Source organism: Gekko japonicus, unplaced genomic scaffold, assembly GCF_001447785.1.
Source record: "Gekko japonicus isolate JY-2015 unplaced genomic scaffold, Gekko_japonicus_V1.1 scaffold348, whole genome shotgun sequence".
NCBI classification, from domain to species: Eukaryota; Metazoa; Chordata; class Lepidosauria; order Squamata; family Gekkonidae; genus Gekko; species Gekko japonicus.
In genome coordinates, this window is record NW_015159720.1 from 334329 (window position 1) to 355438 (window position 21110).

At 46.2% G+C, this 21110-nt stretch overlaps 1 protein-coding gene and 1 non-coding gene across 5 annotated transcripts in view; one reads left to right on the plus strand and one right to left on the minus strand.

Annotated features, from left to right (window-relative positions):
* Positions 1–21110, minus strand: part of BCAS3 (breast carcinoma amplified sequence 3) — an 812136-nt gene that overhangs the window by 290097 nt on the left and 500929 nt on the right. The window lies entirely within an intron of this gene.
* TRNAT-GGU lies at positions 11207–11278 on the plus strand. The gene has a single exon. It is a non-coding gene; the product is annotated as a tRNA-Thr (tRNA).

Consider the following 21110-nt stretch of genomic DNA (forward strand, 5'->3'; position numbering starts at 1 on the left):
GCCCCTGCAGCGGATGACAGGAACTAGAGCAAATGCTTTTGTGAATTAAGAGATCTTGCGAGCGTAAATTTAGTCAGGCTGCTCCTTTCTGCAGGCCAGGGCCTCTGCTGCCGCCCCAGGATGTGAACTGTCAGTTTGCATAGCTGGTGATGAGCTGCAGAGCCGTCAGTTAAAAAGGTGAAGACTGCAGACGCAAGGAAGACTCGAGACTGGTAGAAATCCCTTTGCCAGGAAAATTTCAGCCGTCTGAAGGGAGGGGGATCTTTAAAAAAAAGAAAAGAAAGAACGAACGAAAGAAGGAAAAAACCCGACCCAAAACAAAACAAACCCCACTGCCATTTCCGAGTCAGAATCAAGGAAAAATTAAATTACTGCCGGTGAGGAGAGCCAAAGTCGCATCTTACCCTGGGGAGAGTCACGATAATGGTAAACATTTGACAGCTGGCCTGGAGTTGTTATCTTCGCCTCACAGTTGTTAGAGCCAGAATGAACATTTCTGATAAGAAAGACTTTTGATTTCTCGCTCTCCATACTTTGGGCCTGCACAGCCCAAAGTTAAATGGGCTTCGAGCAGGAAGCCGCCGTGGCGTGTGAACCACACTTCAGAGATGGCACCAAGAACCGCCCTGTTCTGTGTTGCTTGCTTTCAAAGCAGTTTCTTACAAGATGTGCAGAAATGGCTTCCCTCTCTGTGCTCTTTTTCATGGGTGTTGAAAAGCGCCCCTCCCCCATTTGTTTTTGGCAATTCCTTGACATCTCCACTGTACCAGTGCCTCAGTAACACATCTACACTTCTTTGCCCTTACAGTCCTAGACCTTGTTTTGTCCACACGCATCCTATTGGCTCTGGCAGACCATGTGATTATCCTCAATGCTGTGCAGTCCCTCCTGGCAGCTGGTGAGTGTGGAGGGCTTACCGACAGTGAGGAGAGGCCTAGCCTGGCATTGCCAGCAATGGCACTTCCAATGTACACCGGAAGTGATGTCATTGCATCGCTGGTGACACGACATGCTCTAGTATTTGGGCGATGGTAGAAGCCGTTTTTACTAGAGAGGTTTTGCCCAAATACCAGAGCACTGGCTGATGCAATGATGTCACTTCTGGTGTGTGCTGGAAGTGATGTCGCTGTGTAGCCGGCACTGCCAGCCTAGGCCTTTTCTGGTTGTTAGTAAGTGTCCCTGGTGGCCAATTGATTGGCTGCAGGGGGCAGAGCCTAGGGGCGGCACAGGATCCCCTGCTGGGGCGGCACAGGATCCCCTGCTCCCACAAGGGCCTCACAGCCCTAACGACGTCCTAATGCTATGACTTCTGTAACTGCATCAATAGATGTCCATAAAACAGAATCACATGGGTTGTCACAGTGAATCTCTCGTGTGGGCAAAGAAGTCAAGAAATGTGAGAGCAAAGAAGAAGGAAAAATACTGGACGGGCCATTTTAGTTTCCCAACAACCCTTTAAGGCAGGTTAGGTCAAGAGAGAGAGATTTGCCCGCGCTCAACCAGTGAGTTTAGTGCCTGAGCAGATTTCCATTTCATTTCTTCCCGTCTGTGTCTCTGTTAATTGTATTGAATTGGCTGATATCATAAAGTAAAGGTAAAGGTTTCCCTTGCTTGAAAGCCAGTTGAATCCGACTCTAGGGGGTGGTGCTCATCTCTGTTTCCAAGTCAAAGAGCCAGCGCTGTCAGAGGACATTTCTGTGGTCATGTGGCCAGCATGACTAAATGCCGAGGCGCACGGCACCTTCCCACTGAAGCGGAACCCATTTATCTACTTGCAATTTCTTGCTTTCGAACTGCTGGGTTGGCAGGAGCTGGGGCCAGAGACGGGAGCTCGCTCCGTCATGCGGCACTCAGGTCTCAAACTGCCAAGCGACAGACCTTCTGGTCTGCAGCTCAGTGTCTTAACCTCTGAGCCACCGTGGCTCCAGGGTTTAAAAAAAAGAGAGAGAGTTAAATGTAGACAAGTCTACTAGTGACCGCTAACCCTAGCTGCCAGATTGCAACATCCACATTTCGAGATTAAGACACCCCCGAACAGTGAAACTCAGTAAGACATTTGACTGGGCCTAACTGAAAGAATGAAGACTTACTTTAACAAGATCCATCGCAGCAATTCATGTTCTTAAACAATGTCGCATCAAATGCACCAACACAATACGAGACAAACCACACAAATCTGCAATTGCAGACCATCATACCTTAGTTGCACTCACAGTTGCAAAGGGTGAGCAAGTTCTTATCTCCACAAATAAATGTATGGTCAGCTGGACCCACCTTGGAATTGATGGAGTGACCCACCTTGGCTGAGGTGAGCCATGGGTGGCTGGCAGCGCTCCGGCCCAGCCGGGACATGCCTGAAACAGACTCTGGGTTAAGTAACTGAGTTTGGCAGCCAGGCGTCCAGTCACGTAATCCAGTGGAGAAGGCGACTCAGGAGGTGACTGCAGCTGGGACAGGGTTCCCAGGATGCTTCTTGGTTGTGTGAAAGGGTGGAGGGAAGCAGCCAGCCCTGGGAGGGGATTAGAAAGATGATCTACAGCAGACCAGTATCTCTGCTCAGGCAGCATGTGAAAGCAAAGGGTATGGAGAGAAGGAGGAATCAGGTGGTGCAATTCCCTCTAGGATGGGCCAGGTGCGATTGTCACACCAGTGGGGGGATTTGGGGAGCGGTCCAGGAGTGGGCAGCGATATCCCCAACATGATGATGTCATGTGGAAGTGACATCACATTGGCCATGTCGCACGGTGACGCTCTGCTTTTGGGGCAAACTCTGTGGTTAAAATTAGGCTCAAACCATAACGTTTTGCCCCAAAAGCAGAGCATCGGCAGCATGATGATGTAACGTCCATGTCACTTCCATGTGACATCATCACGTTGGGGACATTGCCATGCGATGCTGCTGTTTGGGGGTGGGGCTTCCCCGCCCGCCAGCTGGCCAACAGCAAGCAGAAGCCCTGAAAATTGGGGGATCCCCTGCCCGGACCGGGGGTCTGGGAACCCTAATTCCCTCCCCTCTCCAATCTGAGGCCTTGTGAGTCCTCTACTGCAGGAAGGGACATGGTGGAACAGTAGAGTTGCCAGGCAGTGCTCTACGAGTCATCAGACACTCTGTGGTAATCTTACCATAGAGTTTCCAGCAATTCCTTGCTGCTAGGGTTGTCAAGTCCTACCTTTGTAATGGGGGGGGGGGGGACTCCCGGACGTCCCCGGGAGCCTCCTGGCACATGCACGCTTTATCACCCAGAGGGGCCCCAATCGCGTTGGGCATGTTGGGGGAGGGGCCACAATCATCCGAGGGAAAAACACAGAGTTTTCCCTTGGATGATAGAGTGTCCCCCCACAACATGCCCAACATGATTGCGTCACCTCCGGGTGATATGTTCATGCCAGGCACGTCACGCAGTTTGGAGGTGGGGTCCCCCCGGCAGCCCAATCCCTGCCGGTAGGAAACGGGCCTCTCGGGCGGGGGTTTTCCCGCCCCCCGGGGGGTCTTGGCAACCCTTCTTGCTGCCCTTGTCACTTCTATGTAGCTCTAGGAATTGCCAGGAACAATATGGTCAGAACTTCCTGTAAGTAGACGAGGCCTTATTTTTGTTTTATTTATTTTTTCTCCTAAGGATGATTGCCTCCGCCACTTGGCCCCAGTTTCCATCCTAAGCAAGCAAGTGGAAATCCTATGGAACAGGGGAAATGCCGCCTTGAAAAGGGGGAGTGTCCCATACATATCTGTGGGAAAACAAAGGTAGTGGGTGGGTAAAGGAGGAGCCCCCCTTTTTCTCTTCCTGTTTATCCACCTAAAGCGTACGGCCCAAAGGACACTTTAAGTTTATCAGAGGGTAACAGATCCTCATTAAAATGATTCTGAGAACAAGCCCTGCCAGAGCAGCTCATGCCCAAATTCTTAACAAGGCTTTGAGATTAACAACAAGCTGGCCGCTATAGTGAGTCAGAAGTGTTTTATTAATATGATTCTCCTTCCAACTTTCCCCCTCCTCACTACCTTCCCCCTCTGGTTATTCTGACCCGCTTTGATGCAAAAAAGTGTATAAATTGATATTAAAGTATGGCATTTTGAGAATGTTTCAACCCAAGGTCAAACTTGTATTAAAAATCTGACTCGTGTAGGCTAAAACAACAGAGCGGCCTAAAGGACGTCAGTGCATCTGGGCCCAATTACCAGCTACATCCTCGACCAGAAAAGAACAAGGTAGGAGAGTCAGAAAGTTCATGGATAATGTCATCGCTAGGTTATTCTCGTACACAGAAAGGAGACAAACTGCCCCAAACGCAAGCAGTAGGTTGGGAAAGCGGAATTGTGCCTCCCGTGAAATGTGGCACGGCTGCTTCAAAGCAACAGTCATAAGAACATAAGAACATAAGAGACGCCAATGTTGGATCAGGCCAAAGGCCAATCCAGTCCAACACTCTGTGTCCAGCAGAAAGGCAGAATAGAATTTTTTATTTAAATGAAGGAGAGTGCAACCCTAATCAATTTCTTTTTTAAAGGACCAAATTAAATAATTGACTTAAAGTAATTTTTCAAAGAAATAATTCATCCTGACCTGGATAGCACGGGCTAGCCGCATCCTGTCAAACCTCGGAAGCTAAGCAGGGTCGGCCCTGGCTGGTATTTGGGGATGGGAGACCGCCAATGAATACAGTTCTGGGGCTGTGTCACAAAGGCAGGCAATGGCAAACCACCTCTACCCCTACGTAGTCACCATGACAGCCGCGACTTGACGGCACTTTCCACCAGACCATGATTCAAACAATATTTGGCTGCTGCAATAATTAGCATATCTGTTTTGCCTCTTCTCGTGATTCTTTCTGTGATTCGCACCCAAATCTGTTTACTGGGAGCATAAAAGAAACAACAATAAAACTGGTACACAGTTCAATGCAACCTCTGAAGAGCTTGGGGTAAAAGAAACACCAGCACCACCAAACACATCCTTAGCTGCGAAAAATGCTCATGGTGAGAGTGTAGCAACAGAATCATCTTTGCCTAGATCTGGAATGATCTCAAAGTTGGTGGTAGGTAGGGCTGCCAAGCCTGGCGACGGTGGTGCAACGCCTATCGCTGTCCCCCACGGCAGGGATCCTGTGAAGACGTGCGGATCCCCCCCCCCCACGGCTTGACAGCCCTAGTGGTAGGTGGTGGAAAGTTTATTCAAGTTGCAACCAATTCATGGCAACTGTGTAGGTTTTTCAAGGCAAGAGGTGAGCAGAGGTGGTTTGCCATTGCCTGCCTCTGTGTCACGGCCCTGGACTTTCTTGGTGGTCTCTTGAAAAGTACTGGGTTCGACGCATGGAGAACTCAGACCACGACATGCGTTCAGATGCGTTTATTGTACTTCATAACAAAGACACACAAAATGGCCCTGCAAGGCCAACTATATACACTCCACCCAGCACACCTCTGTCCCCATTGGAGGGCTTGAATCTCTCGCCAAGGGTGCTATTGGTGGACTCCCGGTGGACTTGGATCCTAGGTTCCCTTTGTGTTGGGGACCAAGCTCCTCCTTTAACCGCGGACCCATGGTGGTGGTCCACGTACATAACATCTCTCGTCTAAGTACTAACCAAGGCCTACCCTCCTTAGCTTCTGAGTTCCAACGAGATGGGGCTATCCTGGGCTATCCAAGTTAGCGCACCGATGCTGGAGTATCCCAAAATTATTGTGGAACAGGCCCACTTGCTGAGAAAAAGGCTGGACATGTGTGAAACAAACAGGTTTCTGATTGGCTCTCTCCCTACACACGGAAGAAGACTATGCAAGAGCGCGTGCGTGAAATCTAACACCTGGTTCACACATGAAGATTCGTGGGGGAGGTTAGAATGGACTTCGCTGCTTAAGTTCAGTCTGCAGGGGAAAGCTCTCCTGGGAAAGGGATCTGCCAACATTTAGAAGTAAAGATCCAAATGCCACCAATATTCAGAGCAAGAGCAAGAGATCAACAATGAGCCAATATAACATGGCCCATTTGCAGGACTGGCATTACAGAACTCAACGTTACTGATTACAGACACTGCTGGACCTCCTGGTGGAACTTGGTATTTTTGGCCACTGTGTGACACAGAGTGCTGGACTGGATGGGCCTTTGGCCTGATCCAACATGGGCTTCTCTTATGTTCTTAAGCAGGATTGCCAGGGGGGCCTGGTCACTGGTGGGTACAGTGGGGTAGGGCTGCCAGATCCAGGTAGAGAAATTCCTGGAGATTTGGGGGTGGAGCCTGAGGAGGACAGAGACTTCAGCAGGAAATGCCTTAGTCCAAAGCATCTATTGTCTGCCGTCTGAAGAGGAGCTGTGATTCTGGGAGACCTCCAAGCCCCACCTGGAGGCTGGCATCCCTAGCTGCTTGGTGTGAGCTCTTTATTATGAAATGGCACACACAGGGTTTTACGAAGCATAAATCTGGGCACGGTTTCCAACCGGACTGTGAGCATCTTTCTGTCCCTCTCATTTCTCTCTCTGTAAAGTTTCTTACAAGAAGCCTTGGAGTCCCATAAAAATCCTTGCCCATCACTGCCTTCATACACAGATCACTCCAACACCCTACCAACTGTCCCAAATATGCCTTATTGTATAGATTTCATTGTGTTTCTTACAAAAGATCCACATTTCTTTATTTCTTTGAAGAATTTTAATGCTTCCTATCCAGGGAACTTGTGTGAGTGTGAGTGTGAGTGTGTGAGTGTGTGTGTGTGTGTGTGTGAGAGAGAGAGAGAGAGAGAGAGAGAGAGAGAGAGAGAGAGAGAGAGAGAGAGAGAGAGAGCACGTATTGTGAGGAGGGAACATTCAGAGCTGAAATTCTCCACCTGCCATCTCTAGTGGTGCACTCCTCAGGGCTTGGCCACCTCATCCCCACCTGATTCGCCTCCCTGTGTGAACTAGGCAGGACCCAAAGAACCACAGGGGTTTCAACCTTATTTTCCCAAGCCACATAGGGAAAGGGCCAGCAAGGTGTGGTGGTTAAGAGCGGCGGACTCTAATCTGGAGAACTGTGTTTGATTCCCCACTCCTCCTCCACATGAAGCCTGCTGGGTGACCTTGGGCCAGGCACAGCTCTCTCAGAGCTCTCTCAGCCCCACCTGCCTCACAGGGTGTCTGTCTGTTGTGGGGAGAGGAAGGGAAGAAGGTTGTAAGCCACGTTGAGGCTCCTTAGGGTAGAGAACAGAGGGGTATAAAAACTTCTTCTTCTCTTCCTCTTCTTCCACATGGAGCCTGCTGGGTGATCTTGAGCCAGCCACAGTTCTCCGAACTCTCTCAGCCCCACCTGCCTCACAAGGTGCCTGCTGTGGGGAGAGGAAGGGAAGGCGATTGTAAGCCGCCTCGAGACTCCTTAGGGTAAGCACCCACTTGCCGGTTGGCCACCTACTTGTGACCTACTGCAACAAAAGTTATAATGCTGAACCTTAAATGAGGCTTCGCAAGTGCCGAACTGTGGCAGGCTAACTCCTGCCCTCGCCTTCAATTGCTCATGCGTGATCAATTGAGTAGCGGGAGAAAAATGAGAGGAGGGGGGATCATAGCGTCCACAACCTTGTAGGAATCTCTCCTCATCTCTGTGGTCTTTACCACAGAGGGAATTCCTAGGACAGGGTTCCCTAACGTGGTGCCCCGCGGGTACCATCTTTCCTGGGGCCCGTCAAGTGTTTTTAGAAAGTGGGTGGGGCCACATGGGACTTCCGCCTAGCAGGGTTTCTGATTGGCGATGTCTGAGTGGCTGTGTCAACTTTTTAAAAGTTGCCTTGGCAGCAGCTGCCATCATGGCACAAAGACCTTCACTGTGTAACTAAAGACGTGTGCACGCAAGAAAATCGTTTTAAACGATACGTTCCTTTCAAAAGGCATTTTACTGAATACAGCTTCTACCTGAACTATTGAAGAGTTATAATGAGAGTTCTGCACAGCCTCACTCTGCCTCTTGTGGCAGCCATTCTGGGGTTGCGCTTGCCACCCTGTGTCAGGCTCAAAAAGGCTGGTGATCCCTGTCCAAAGGCATTGGTGGGGGGGCTACTGTGATGTCCCCTCTGGGTAAACCTTGCAAGACTTCCATTGCCAGTCACCTGGCTGATGGCCTGTACAAGCCCTGACACCCAGGTGTTTGCAGATTATCTGGAACAGTGTGGAGGTCCCCAAAGAATGGGGCCAGGGGCAACTGCTCTGATATACCATATTGCCCCACAGGCCTGTAGCTATGGTGGGGCTTTGGGGGGCCCTGCCCCCTTTCTTAAAGGCACTGCTCCACACAAGAATTTCTCCTGTAAATGCTTTTTTCAATCATTTTAAAACATTTTATAAAGATGTGTGCTCCTTTAAGTAGAGTGGGAAGCTGCAGTTGACTAATTCCCACAATGCGCAGGGGGGTTGGAGTAAGTGACCTCTACGATCACTTCTAACTCTGCGTCAAGAAACTGGTCTCCTTTAAGAGAGTTTTTCTGCCTAAGTGTTAGCTTTCTTGACTATAGAAGTCATCACCGCCACCTGCCAGCTTGTTATCAGAAGTGTTGCTTAGGCTGGCAGAAGTGATTAACTTGCAACAGCTGAAAACAGGTTGCAATTTAGAGATCTATCCTGGTAGCAACTTTCTATTGGCTAAATGGCTTTTCCTTCTGTGCTGAGAACTTCAGGCCCCCCCCAAAAAAAAAGTCGCCCCCACAAGCCACAAAATCCTGGCTATGTGCCTGTTGCCCTAGGGGTGGCTCTGTGCATGCACTCAGCCTAACCGCTCACAAAAGTGACTGCCCACCATGCGCATCAACACCCTTGTCCTGAGCCATCGCTCTAGGTACATCCAAAGCTGCTCTGGCTGGATACAACTCTATGCTGACACATCACAGTACCTGTGCAGGCCGTTTGGTAAGGTGCTATCACCCTTCTAAAAGTCTTGGCTGCTGACACATAGGTTGCAAAATGCTCAACTGCGATCACCTTTTAGATTCTACTGTGGTATCAGTGGTTCTTCTACAACTCATCAAATGGAGCATAAAGGTGGCAGCTACGTTTGTTCAGTCAAAGACCACCTCAAGAGTCTCCCTTCTCGCCCTGACCTGGGCAATCTCGTCAGATCTTGGAAGCTAAGCAAGGCCGACCCTGGAAAGTAACTGGAAGGGAGACCTCCAAGGAATACCAGGGCTTGGGATGCAGAGACAGGCAATCAAGCCACCTCTCTGAAATGTCCAAACCCTACTCGGGGTCGCCAGAAGTCACCATGACTTCCAGGCATGCGAGCACAGAGAGAGAGAGAGAGAGAGAGAGAGAGAGAGAGAGAGAGAGAGAGAGAGACTCCCCATACACAAAAAAAAGAGTCTGCCTTCGCATCCTGCTGTGTATATGCCTGGCCTGTGATCAGGGGCAGATTAACCATTAAGCAGACTAAGCATATGCTTAGGGCACCAGGGCCAAAAGGGGCACCACAAAGTTTGGAAAAGGGTGAAAAGCTTAGTTTGTACAGTATATTGTGTTATCCTATGAATACATTTTTGTATTGCTGCAACCTGCATTGTGTATCTGGTCAGACGGGTCAACAACTAAAATGGGCTGGGGGTCAGTGTGGAAAGGAGGGGGACACCAAGATTGGTCAGTGCTTAGGGCACCAGTGAGCCTTAATCCGCCCCTGCCTATGATCCTAAGTTTGACGCACGTATTGGCCCCATGCTCTGGTCCAGTCTTGTTATCACTAACCAAGCTTGGTTTCTGAAGTTACCATCTCACCTAAAATTAAAGAGGGGAATCCTCCACTGGTCCCTAACGCCCCTAGCTTCAGCAGCCTCTAAACAAATTATCCAAGTTTAGCAGCAAACTGCCCTGAAAAAGCGGCATCTATTTTGCATGAGAAAGAGCTATTTTATCCTGTATTATCTCATTTTCCGTCTGCCTCTTGTTTGCAGCAAATGGGTAATACATCTTCAAAGTGACCGATCGGATTAAATTTGGGGTGTGTGTGTGCATTTTGCTCGGTCAGCGTTTGTCGGAACGTTTCTCCCATATTAGAAGATAATGGGGTTTTAAATCATGCACTACCTAACAGCCGCCTTATACCTTGATTATAAATTCATGCCACCATAATGTACCTCATTATATAAGGTCATTTCTTATAGAAAAGCATAAAAATATAAAACTTTCATGCAAGAACAGGCTGCTTGTTTATTAATTTACACACACAGATGAAGCTGGTGCCGATTGCAACAAGGACATACGCAAGGATTTGCACTGAACAGGCTCTGTGCTTCTCCTCGCTTCGCTTCTCACTTTCCAGAACCCGAATCACACATCTTCTTCCTTGTATAGTATCCCTGGGCCCCACCTAGGGGTGCCATATGCCTGCTTTCGGCAGGCTAACCGGGGCTGAAGCCCCCCCCTGTTCCCTGGCGGTCCTAAATTAGTAGTGGGAGAAAATGGGGGGAGGGGTCATCAATGCATCAACATCACTTCCGACTAAAACCCGGAAGTGATGTCACTGATGCGATACAATTTTGCTGATCTCTAGATCAGCAAATCCCCAAATGTCAATGACATCACTTTTGGGTTTTAGCTGGAAGTATCATCAACGAGTCAATGACATCCTTTCTCCCATGGCCAGCCCCCAAAATCTCCTAAAGTTTCCAGGCACATTTCTGACCACCCTAGCCTCACCCATTGTCTGCTCAAAGGACATTGGTCTGGGTTACTGGGCCAGATTCACTGGGTGCTTTCACTTGCAGAGGAACAAGTTGAGTACTGGTACCTGTTAAACTATATGTCCTCACACACTTCCAATCTGCAGCGTCCCTCGGCAGAGCGGCATTGTTCATTCTAAGTTAATTAAAGTCAATGGGTTTAGAACGGTGCAACTCTGTTTAGGCCTATGAGTAATTTCACCTCGCTCTAGCCCTGTAAGACCATCCTGCACAGAGTTATACCACTTGTAAGTCGCAGAGGCAGACTGACCATGTTACATTTAACACGGAACTGTTACCATGAGTGGCACCCCCGTATCAAATTCAACTATCTCCCATAACATTCCTTTATCTCATCATGGGCATGGGCAAGGAAATGTGCTTAATGGTGTCAGGTCATGGGGGGAACACATAACATTTCTGTGACAGCCTTACTGTCCAGCCTAAAGGAACCCTCTAATCTTACCCCCCCCCAATTCTACAAACAGAAAACTGGGAGCCAGTGTGGTATAGTGGACAGAGTGTGGACCTGGGCTTGGGGGAGAGACTGTGGCTCAGTGGTAGAGCATCTGCTTGGTATGCAGAAGGTCCCAGGTTCAATCTCTGGCATTTCCAATTCAAGGATCAAGCAGAAGATGATGTGAAAGACTTCCACCTGAGATCCCGGAGAGCCGCTGCCGGTCTGAGTAGGCAATACTGGCTCTGATGAACCAATGGTCTGATTCGGGATAAGGCAGTTGCATGTGTGTTCATGTGTGACTTCCTACTCTGCCATGGAAGCGTGATGAGTGACTTTGGGCCAGCCATGTCCTCTCAGCCTAAACTACTGCTCAGGATTCAGAGCAATAACAACTGGTTGGCAATCCAGTGTTCGAGCCTTCTATATGCATTACACAGAGAACCATGCAGCTTTGAGTCTTGAAATGCTTTCCTATCCACCTCCCTAAAAAAAGAAAAAGAAAAGCAGCAACACACGATCTTTGAGTTACTCTCTCCCAGAAAACTCATATGCATGTGCATAAATAAAGCCTGTAGCTTCCTTGGCGAGACTCTCACTGTGATGTGCCGATGGTGCTAACTCAGAGCAGAAAACGCTCTTATTCCAGGCCACTGCGGTGAAGTGACATTTACCTAATGCAGCTATAAATTTCCTGATAATTAGTGGGTGGCTGACAATAATGCATTCTGACGAGTGCAACGACACCAGCCTGGAACTAGCTCTCCGACATCCACAAGAACTTTGGCGGAGTTGCCAGCGCTGGGGAGCGGCACGACACCCACTGAGCCAAAAGGCTGAGCATTGAGAATCTGCTGGGTGTTCTGACCACCCCTCCAGTGGAATCCCACCTTCTCAACCCTGAAAATCCCCTACCCTCTGCAAAATTACAGTGTTCTCAATCGAGATGAAAGCTTACAAAATAGAGAAAGCTCACAGAGACAGGTTACTTCTCCACAGGGCAATTCCCTGTTCTTTCTCCCTACCACCCGCCTACCCAATCTCTGCTAGGCTTTTTGCTCATTCTTTTAAAAACTGGTAGTTTGCATATCACTATAGCATTTTAAAATTATGTATTCTAACACTATACAACCAGTAATTAAAAAAAAAAAGAAAAAGAAAAAACCCTGCTGCTGATATGTGTGGGGAAATCGTGGGAGGGAAGGGAAATTATTCAGAATTTGGAAAACTACTGCTGGTCAGGAAAGACAATACTTGGCTCAATGGACCAAGGACACAAGGGCAGTTTCACAAACTTCAGAGGTGATTACACTGAATCTTACTGTCTCAAACACTTGTTATTTTTGCTGACACTCTAGTGGATGGCCACTGAATAAGCAGACAAATTTGACAGCGGGCATTCTACAACCTAACAATATTTGGATCACCTCCTACTTCAGACCCGAAATGATTTCCAAAGTAAACCAAATGAGTTGAAGAGCCAAGTACGATAGTAGGTGACGAACAGTGAAAGGTTGTGGCATAGACACTTCAGTGAAGTTCCAACTTTTGTTTGGTATTCCATTAATGTACATTCCATACTGTGAGAGCTGGTGTGGCATAGCAGTTACAGCGTGAGACATAAGAACATAAGAGAAGCCAATGCTGGATCAGGCCAATGGCCCATCCAGTTCATCACACTCTGTGACACAGTGGCCAAAAATACCAGGTGCCATCAGGAGGTCTACCAGTGGGGCCAGGACACTAGAAGCCCTCCCTCTGTTGCCCCCCCAAGCACCAAGAATACAGAGCATCCCTTGCCCCAGACCGAGAGTTCATATAAGAACATAAGAGAAGGCAATGCTGGATCAGGCCAATGGCCCATCCAGTTCATCACACTCTGTGACACAGTGGCCAAAAATACCAGGTGCCATCAGGAGGTCTACCAGTGGGGCCAGGACACTAGAAGCCCTCCCTCTGTTGCCCCCCCAAGCACCAAGAATACAGAGCATCCCTTGCCCCAGACCGAGAGTTCATATAAGAACATAAGAGAAGGCAATGCTGGATCAGGCCAATGGCCCATCCAGTTCATCACACTCTGTGACACAGTGGCCAAAAATACCAGGTGCCATCAGGAGGTCTACCAGTGGGGCCAGGACACTAGAAGCCCTCCCTCTGTTGCCCCCCCAAGCACCAAGAATACAGAGCATCCCTTGCCCCAGCCTGAGAGTATAGCCTATCTATACTTTGTGGCTAATAGACACTTATTTTGTCTTTTTGGTGGTTGACGGTATTCATAAAACTCTCCTCCAACACATTTCAAATAAATAAACTTTCTTCCTGTCAGCTTTCTTCATGGTACATCTTTTACAGACATACATAGGAAAGGGGAATACTATGGCATGAATTAGCTTGCTATTGGTCGCCAGTGACACGTTGTTACTTGAGATGGGAACGAACGGAATTATGAACCGAAATTTGTGATGAACCAAAACCGGTTTGTGGTTCACGAACCTTGGTTCGTGCCATCCTGCCCTCACAAGCCACATAAACCTCCCACAGACCTTCCAGGTGGGTTTGTGTGGTTTGTGTCAGCAGACATGCTGGTGCCAGAGGTGGGGCTTGGAAAAGGCATTTAAAGAGATGGCAGTTTTAATTTTAATGCCTTCTCAGTTTACTCGCTGAGTCGTGCTGTGGCAGCGGCACAGCTCAGCAAGTGAACTGAGAAGGCATTTTAATGCCTTCCCAGTTGGAAGCAATTTCAGCAATCCCTTTAAATGGCTTTTGCAAGCCATTTCAGCAAACCCTTTTGCTCCCCCCCCCATGGTGAACTCGCTGCTTGGACTTCACTTGCATGCTATGCCCATTTGCAATAGACATTCAAAGGGAACATTTCTTTTAAATGGCTTTTGCAGGATCTCCCCCCCCCTTCCATTGTGCTAGCCTCAGGGGGGGCACCGCTAAAAGAAAGAAGGGAGGGAAGATCCACAAACCTCATGAATGTAATCAGTTTCCGAACCGGGGGATGTCCATCCCAGTTCATGGTTTGTGATTTGTGGGACCTCACGAACCATGCTGAACCTCCATTTCCCCAGTTCGTGCCCATCTCTAATCCTCACACTTAAGAATCTTTTCTAGTTCTTTCATAGTTACTCTTCCCAGTCTCCTTATGATTTCTTGGTTGCAGTCTCTATCTTGATTGATGATGAAGCCAAGAATTAGAAAATCTCCAACAATTTCAGTTTTTCATTGTCAACTTTGAAGCTGTGTAATTCCCCAGTAGTCATTACTTCTGTCTTCTTGATGTTCAGCTGGAATCCTGTTTTGGCACGTTCTGTTTTAACCTTCATCAGTAGCAGTTTCAAGTCTTCACTATTTTCTGCCCGTTAAATTTACACACACACACACGTATGTATTTTAAAGGCTTTAAATGTGTGAGATATTTTAATGTTTGCTGCCTTGGGAACCCTGAATTGGGTGGAAAGGTGGCATAAAAATATTTTAAAGAATTAAAATAACAATAATGATCCAGGGGTCATTTCCTGCAGGAGCGCACAGGAGCAGAGCTCCAGCAGTACAGAGCCCAGGGGGCGGGCACATGCAACAAGCCGCACCCCCTGCTCCCAGCAGCCCTCACTCAGAGCAAGAAGCAGCCAGGTACGTTGCAGAGCCCCCCCCCCGGTCCAAAACAGTGCAGTGGCATCTTTAAGACCAAGTTTTATTCAGGTACAAGCTCTCCCTCCTCTGCGAGGACAGATCTGCACGTCCCCCCCCCAATAGCTACCAATCCAGAACAGTCCAGTGGAGCCTGAGCAGTGGGTGTTCCCTTCTGACACACGTCCGGTGATGCCAGGGGGTGTGGCGTATGCAAATAAGTTATGCTAATGAGTTATGCTAATGAGCTCCTGCACCTCTTTCACTTTTAATTGACCCCTGATGATCACCAAAGCCTTATTTAACAGAAATCCTTTGGTGGATACTGAAGGATGTATGAGAGAAAATTATTCACCTGTGACTCTAATTTAGACACCATTCTATTATCACAGCCCATTGGATAAACAAAAAAACTACCACCCATTGTTCTAAGAAAGGCCATTTTTTTCGAGGAGAACTGATCTCTGTTATCTGGAGATCACTTTTAATTCCAGGAGATCTCCAGGTATAACCTGGAGGTCGGCAACACCAGGAAAGATGAAAGCACTTCTGCCTTAATCAAGTGAGGCAGTGGGATGGGGGAGGAGAGGGGCCCTTCCAGGGTGGTTTTGGCCACCAAGTTCGCCCCGGTCCCTGTTGCAGTAACACATCAAAATACATCAAAGTATCTCTAAAAAGTGGAGTATATCCTCTACTCTGTGTGTATGTGTGTGTGTGTCTATGGATTTCCCATCACCTCCTCTTTTCTCTTTTATTGACTTATTTTCAAAGTCTAAGGGTGGATGGGGGCAGGAGGGAGAAATAGTTATCAAAATGCCAAAGCTGGTGTGAACAGACTGTTGGAAAAATAAAGTCCCATTTAACGATGTGAGAACTCAGACAAAGCCGTCAAGTTAAAAGAACCTCAGAATAGGCGCGTAGGTCGTGGCATAAAAATGTCTCTATGTGCCGAATGGAGCATAAAGGGGGAGTAGGGTGTGTGTGTGTGTATGTGTGTGTGTGTGTGTGTGAAATGTCTGCCAAGGGTTAATTGCAACCCTGTACAGAAAGCAGTTAACAAGTGAGAGTCAGAACACCCAGGAGGAAAAGGAAAATTCTTCCAGTGCCATGAGAAATAAACAACACTTGGGGGGGGGGGAATATTTCCTTTGGCCACCGTTACCTCTGAGAGGAGAGAGCTCTGGGAACGCCAAGGCCCAGCATGCTCTCGACTCCCTCTGAAACATTTGTCTTCATTACCACTCTTTTTAATCAGGGTTCTTTCATGAGCGTTTCTGCCCGGCCCCTGAGGGGCGGCTCACGGCCACGATAAATCAGTTTCTCCCACCGCAAGTCACTAATCAGCACTCTCCAGGTAAAGAGCAAAGGCAGAAAGCACAGACTGCAGGAGGCGGCAAGAAAACCCGTAAGGCCTATTGGCCTTGAGGAAGGAAGGAAGGAAGGAAGGAAGGAAGGAAGGAAGGAAGGAAGGAAGGAAGGAAGGAAAAAGCAACCAGGCGGGAGGGAGGGAGGGAGGGAGGGAGGGAGGGACCGGCCCTTCCACTCACTGGGAAATTTCCTGGTGGGCCACTGGTGGCCATGAGTAAGCTGACTCAAGGGGTGCCTGCGGTGAGGGGTAGCACTGTGTGTGGGGCTTGGTTCAGGCCTGCAGTTAGGGTTGCAAACTCCAAATTTTTGGAGATTTTGGGGCAAAGCCTGGGATGGGCACGGATGGGGAAAGGAGAAACCTCAGTGGTGCCCCAGAGTTCACTCTGAACTTGGACCGATTTCACACAAGAGCTGCACTGCAGTCGCGCCTCCCTTTGCCCCGCTTCTATGGGTCAATTTCCCACTCGAAGCTGTGCAGCCGCATTTTGACCCATGGCTTTGCCTGATTTTCCCCGTGGTTTCGTGATCCTCAAAAAACAGGATCACGAAACCACGGGGAAAATTGGGCGAAACCGCGGGGAAAATCGGGCGAAGCCACGGGTCAAAATGCAGCCACGCAGCTTCGAGTGGGAAATTGACCAATAGAAAGCAGGGTAAGGAGGTGCGACCGCGGCGCAGCTCTTGTGTGAAATCGGTCTTGGAGAAACTCAAACTTGAACTGTGCAGAACCTGACTTTTTTCAGGAATCAATATAGAAGATTCTAGCGATCTGATTAAGCGTATCCGACTTCAGTAAATATATAAACGAAAGAGATCTGGAAACAAAGAATTACGATGGAAAATCTGTAGCAGCTATTATATAAATTTGATGGAACTTCCTATTATGTCCTATTCCATCCCTTGTACCCTTCCTGCCCTATTATGTATTAAAACCAAATAAAATTTATAAAACTTTAAAAAATTAAGAAATGCGAAAACAATTATACAAAGCTAGCTTTTTTGTGCAAATTCACCAATTAAACTGGAAAAATCTAGTTTTCTTGCAATGTCATAGTTTATCTTAAGCATAGCAAGGCCTACACATTCCTTCTCCTTCTGTTGTTCCTGCTTCTGCCACAGCCATGCCTCTGTAGCTGCTCTTGCGGACACCTCTATGGAAACCAGACCACCAGTTCCCAGACTGGCCAGTTTTGCTATCTGGGCAGGAGCGCACAAAATGACGACTGCCATTTTCATCTCCCAGTGGCTAGCTCGTTATTCTCGGAGGGAAGGGTCCCAGCCTCCGGTGGGAAAAATCCCGCCACAAACGGGAGCTTGGAAAGGCTAGTACTTCTTTGTCTGTAACAATAACCAAATTAAGAGTTAACATCAAAAGTGTAAATTTGAGGGCCCCCAAGAATGTGAGGCCCGGGCCAAATGGCCCTGCTGCCCCCCTCCACAGGTCCTGCTCTGATGCACAGAACCACTGACAACATTCTGATGTTTGTAAACGGCCAGAGGAAAACAATGCTAGCCTATCACTGACTCCCCCTTTTTAGGACAAGAGCACTATGGGTGAGATCCTTTCGATCTGTTCTGCTTGTGATGGGACCGTCCTCCAGAGCAAGGAGCTAGAGGCTCAAAGAGGGAAAGGACCCCTGTACCAGAGGAAAGCGATACCACTATCTACATGGATCTGTGGGATCCAACATTACATGTATCTGTCCATAAGGAGCCTGCTCAGCATGTAGGACCTTCCTTGGCTACCAGAGTTGCCAACTTCAGGCTGGGAAGTTTAGGAAAGTGGGGTTTGGGGAAGGGAGGGGAATGACCTCTGTAAGGAATTAATGCCATAGAGTCCACTCTCCAAGGTGGCTATTTTCTCTCTCTCTCTCTTTGTTTTGTATAAATTTTATTTATAATTTTTACATCATACATAACGCATCGCATACATTAATGTATTCAGGTTATTAATGAGTCTATTTTTGATAATTATTTTCTATCCATATATAAAATCTATGCCACCTTTTAATGAACACATCCTCATCTTTCCCTTGTATAAACAGTGTTAAATTGTCCATCCCAGCTATATCCAACATTCTATGTATCCATTCTTCTCTTGAAAGTATTTTCTCGTTTCCAATATTTGGCAAATAAAATACGAGCAGATGTTAGCATATATGTTATTACATATTGATCTATTTTATTACAATTATCTGGTAAAATATTTAACAAACAGATTTTAGGACACAAAGGTAAATCTATATCTAAAATTTTATGCCAATAATTTTGTGTTACACTACATCTCCACCACATGTGATATAGTGTTCCCACACCATGTTTACATTTCCAACAGTTTTTCGATGAGTTTTTATAACACTTAGCTATTTTATCTGGTGACCAGTGCCACCTATAAAACATCTTGTATATGTTTTCTTTGTATGGTAGTGCTCCTGTATATCTTATAACTTTCCATATTTTGGACCATTCATCTATGTTGATGTTATAACCAAAGTCTTGCATCCAGGATATCATTGGTACTTTAACTGCTTCATCTAATAAATACTCTTGAAGGAGAAAACTATATAATTTCTGAATCATCTTATCGCTTGACGATAGCCAAATTTTTTCTAAGTCCAATTTTGTATCTTGGAAGCCAATTTTTTTATCCTTGTTATACCTAGTTATTAATTGTACATTTTCCCACCAAGTCAGTTTAATATTTTGTAAACATGGTTCTTCCTGAGTTTTCAGCCTATTATTTTTATCTAGTAATGTTTCATATTTTTCTATTTAAGAACATAAGAACATAAGAGACGCCAATGTTGGATCAGGCCAAAGGCCCATCCAGCCCAATACTCTGTATCACACAGTGGCTGGAAATACCAGTGCCACCAGGAGGTCCACCAGTGGGACCAGGACATTAGAAGCACATTATTTTATCTTTTGTTAGTAATACTGGTTTTATAAAAGCTTCCATTGGTGAGATCCATTTAGGTATTTTATTAGAAAATTTCTCTTTTACTTCTTTCCATACTTTAATTAGGGCACCCTGTATGGTATGTTGATGAAAGCTTTTATGAATTGTGTCTTTATTATACCATACGTATGCATGCCATCCCATTATGAGATTATGACCTTCCAGATTTAAAAGTCTTCTATTTTCTAGTAGGAGCCAATATTTAATCCATGTCATCGCTGTGGCTTTATAATAAAGTTGCCAATTTGGTATCCCCATTCCCCCTTTTTCTTTTTTATCATGTAGTAGTTTCCATTGGATTCTTGGTTTCTTTTTTTGCCATACAAATTGTTTGCAGATTTTATTTAAGTCTTTAAAGATCTTTTGGTTTCTCAAAATTGGTGGATTCTGTAATAAGAAAAGAATTCTAGGAAGATCATTCATTTTTAGTGTAGCTATCTTTCCCATAAATTATAAGTTCAAATCATTCCAAATCTTCATATCTCTTTTAATTTCTTTTAATAGTTTCATATAATTAATGAGCTATTTCTATTAGCGATTATAATACCTAAATATTTTACTTTTTTTACTATTTCCATCATGGATTTTCTTTGTATTTGATCTTTTTCCTTCTGAGTGCAATTTTTTGTAATTATATTTGTTTTTTTATAGTCTATTTTTAGTCCTGCCGCTTGTCCATAATCTTGTAATGTTTCCAACAAAAAAGGTATTGATGTTATCGGATCCTCTACTATGAATACCAAATCATCCGCAAACGCTAGTAGTTTATATTCTTCTTCTTTTATTCTTAAGCCTTTGATTTGGTGGTTCTCGCGAATCAAGTCATTTAGAGTTTCTAGTATAAATATAAATAATAAGGGAGAAAGAGGACACCCTTGTCTTGTGCCCTCTTGTACCTTAATATTTTCAGTTAAATCTCCATTGACTATTACGTTCGCCCATTGTTCAATGTATATAGTTTTGATGTTTGAGTAGAAGTTTACTCCACAATCCCATGTCTCTAATTTTTGTAATAAAAATTTCCAATTTACATTATCAAAGGCTTTCTTGGCATCTAGAAACATTAGTGCCATTTGTTTTTCAGGATGTTGTTCATAGTATTCTAATACGTTAAGAATATTTCTAATATTATTTCTGATTTGTCTTTTTGGCAGAAATCCTGCCTGATCTTTTTTTTTTTAAGCCCCCGGAGGGGATTTTTTATTGATTTTTTAAACACTACAAAAACTAGAACATAAAAAAGGGAAAGGGAAAGCTACATATAAGGGAGAAAATAAAGAACCCACTACTAACTAAAAACCCAAGAGAGGAGATCTCCAACTAACTTTTTATACTTCATTCAGACTTTTCATCTTTGTACTTCTTATGAACTGTGTCAATCTTTTAACCCTTTTAACCATCCCCAGTTACATTTAATTGCCCAATAACAGTGCCCCCCATCATCCCCTAGAACCAAAGTTCTCAAAGGCACAATTCAGAGTCCTTCAGCCTTTACTTCTTCTTCTCTTCCGCAGTTTGTTTGTAGGAACTTTTCGGGGCTGATGCCCCCTGCTCAGACAAAGAGTCCTCACCAGACGAACCAGTTTCCAGCTCTCCACTGGACTTATCGTCCTCTTCTTTTTTCTCGTCCTCTGGCCTTCCCAGCTGCTCCTTTAGAAATTCTGGAGCTTTAAGAACAGAGTCAATCTTGACTTTCTTCTCCTTGATCTTGAATATTACTCCTTTGGGAAACAGAATATCCAATTGAGTTTGTTTGGAGGAAAAGCACAAGTTTTTTGTATTTCTTTCTGCATTGTCTTACTTCAAATGGAGTATCCTTTAGCGTTCTGACAGCATTCTCCCCCACCTTCAGGGGTATCGCAGCAACTGCTTTCAGGATAGCATCCCTGACATGCCTCTTCGAGAATCTTACTACAATTTCCCTAGGCAGATTATTTTTCTTTATGTATCCTGAATATGACCTGTAGGCCACATCCATGTCGTTGAGTAGCAAGTCCGCCTTTATATCTGCTACTGGGGCAAGTAGCTCA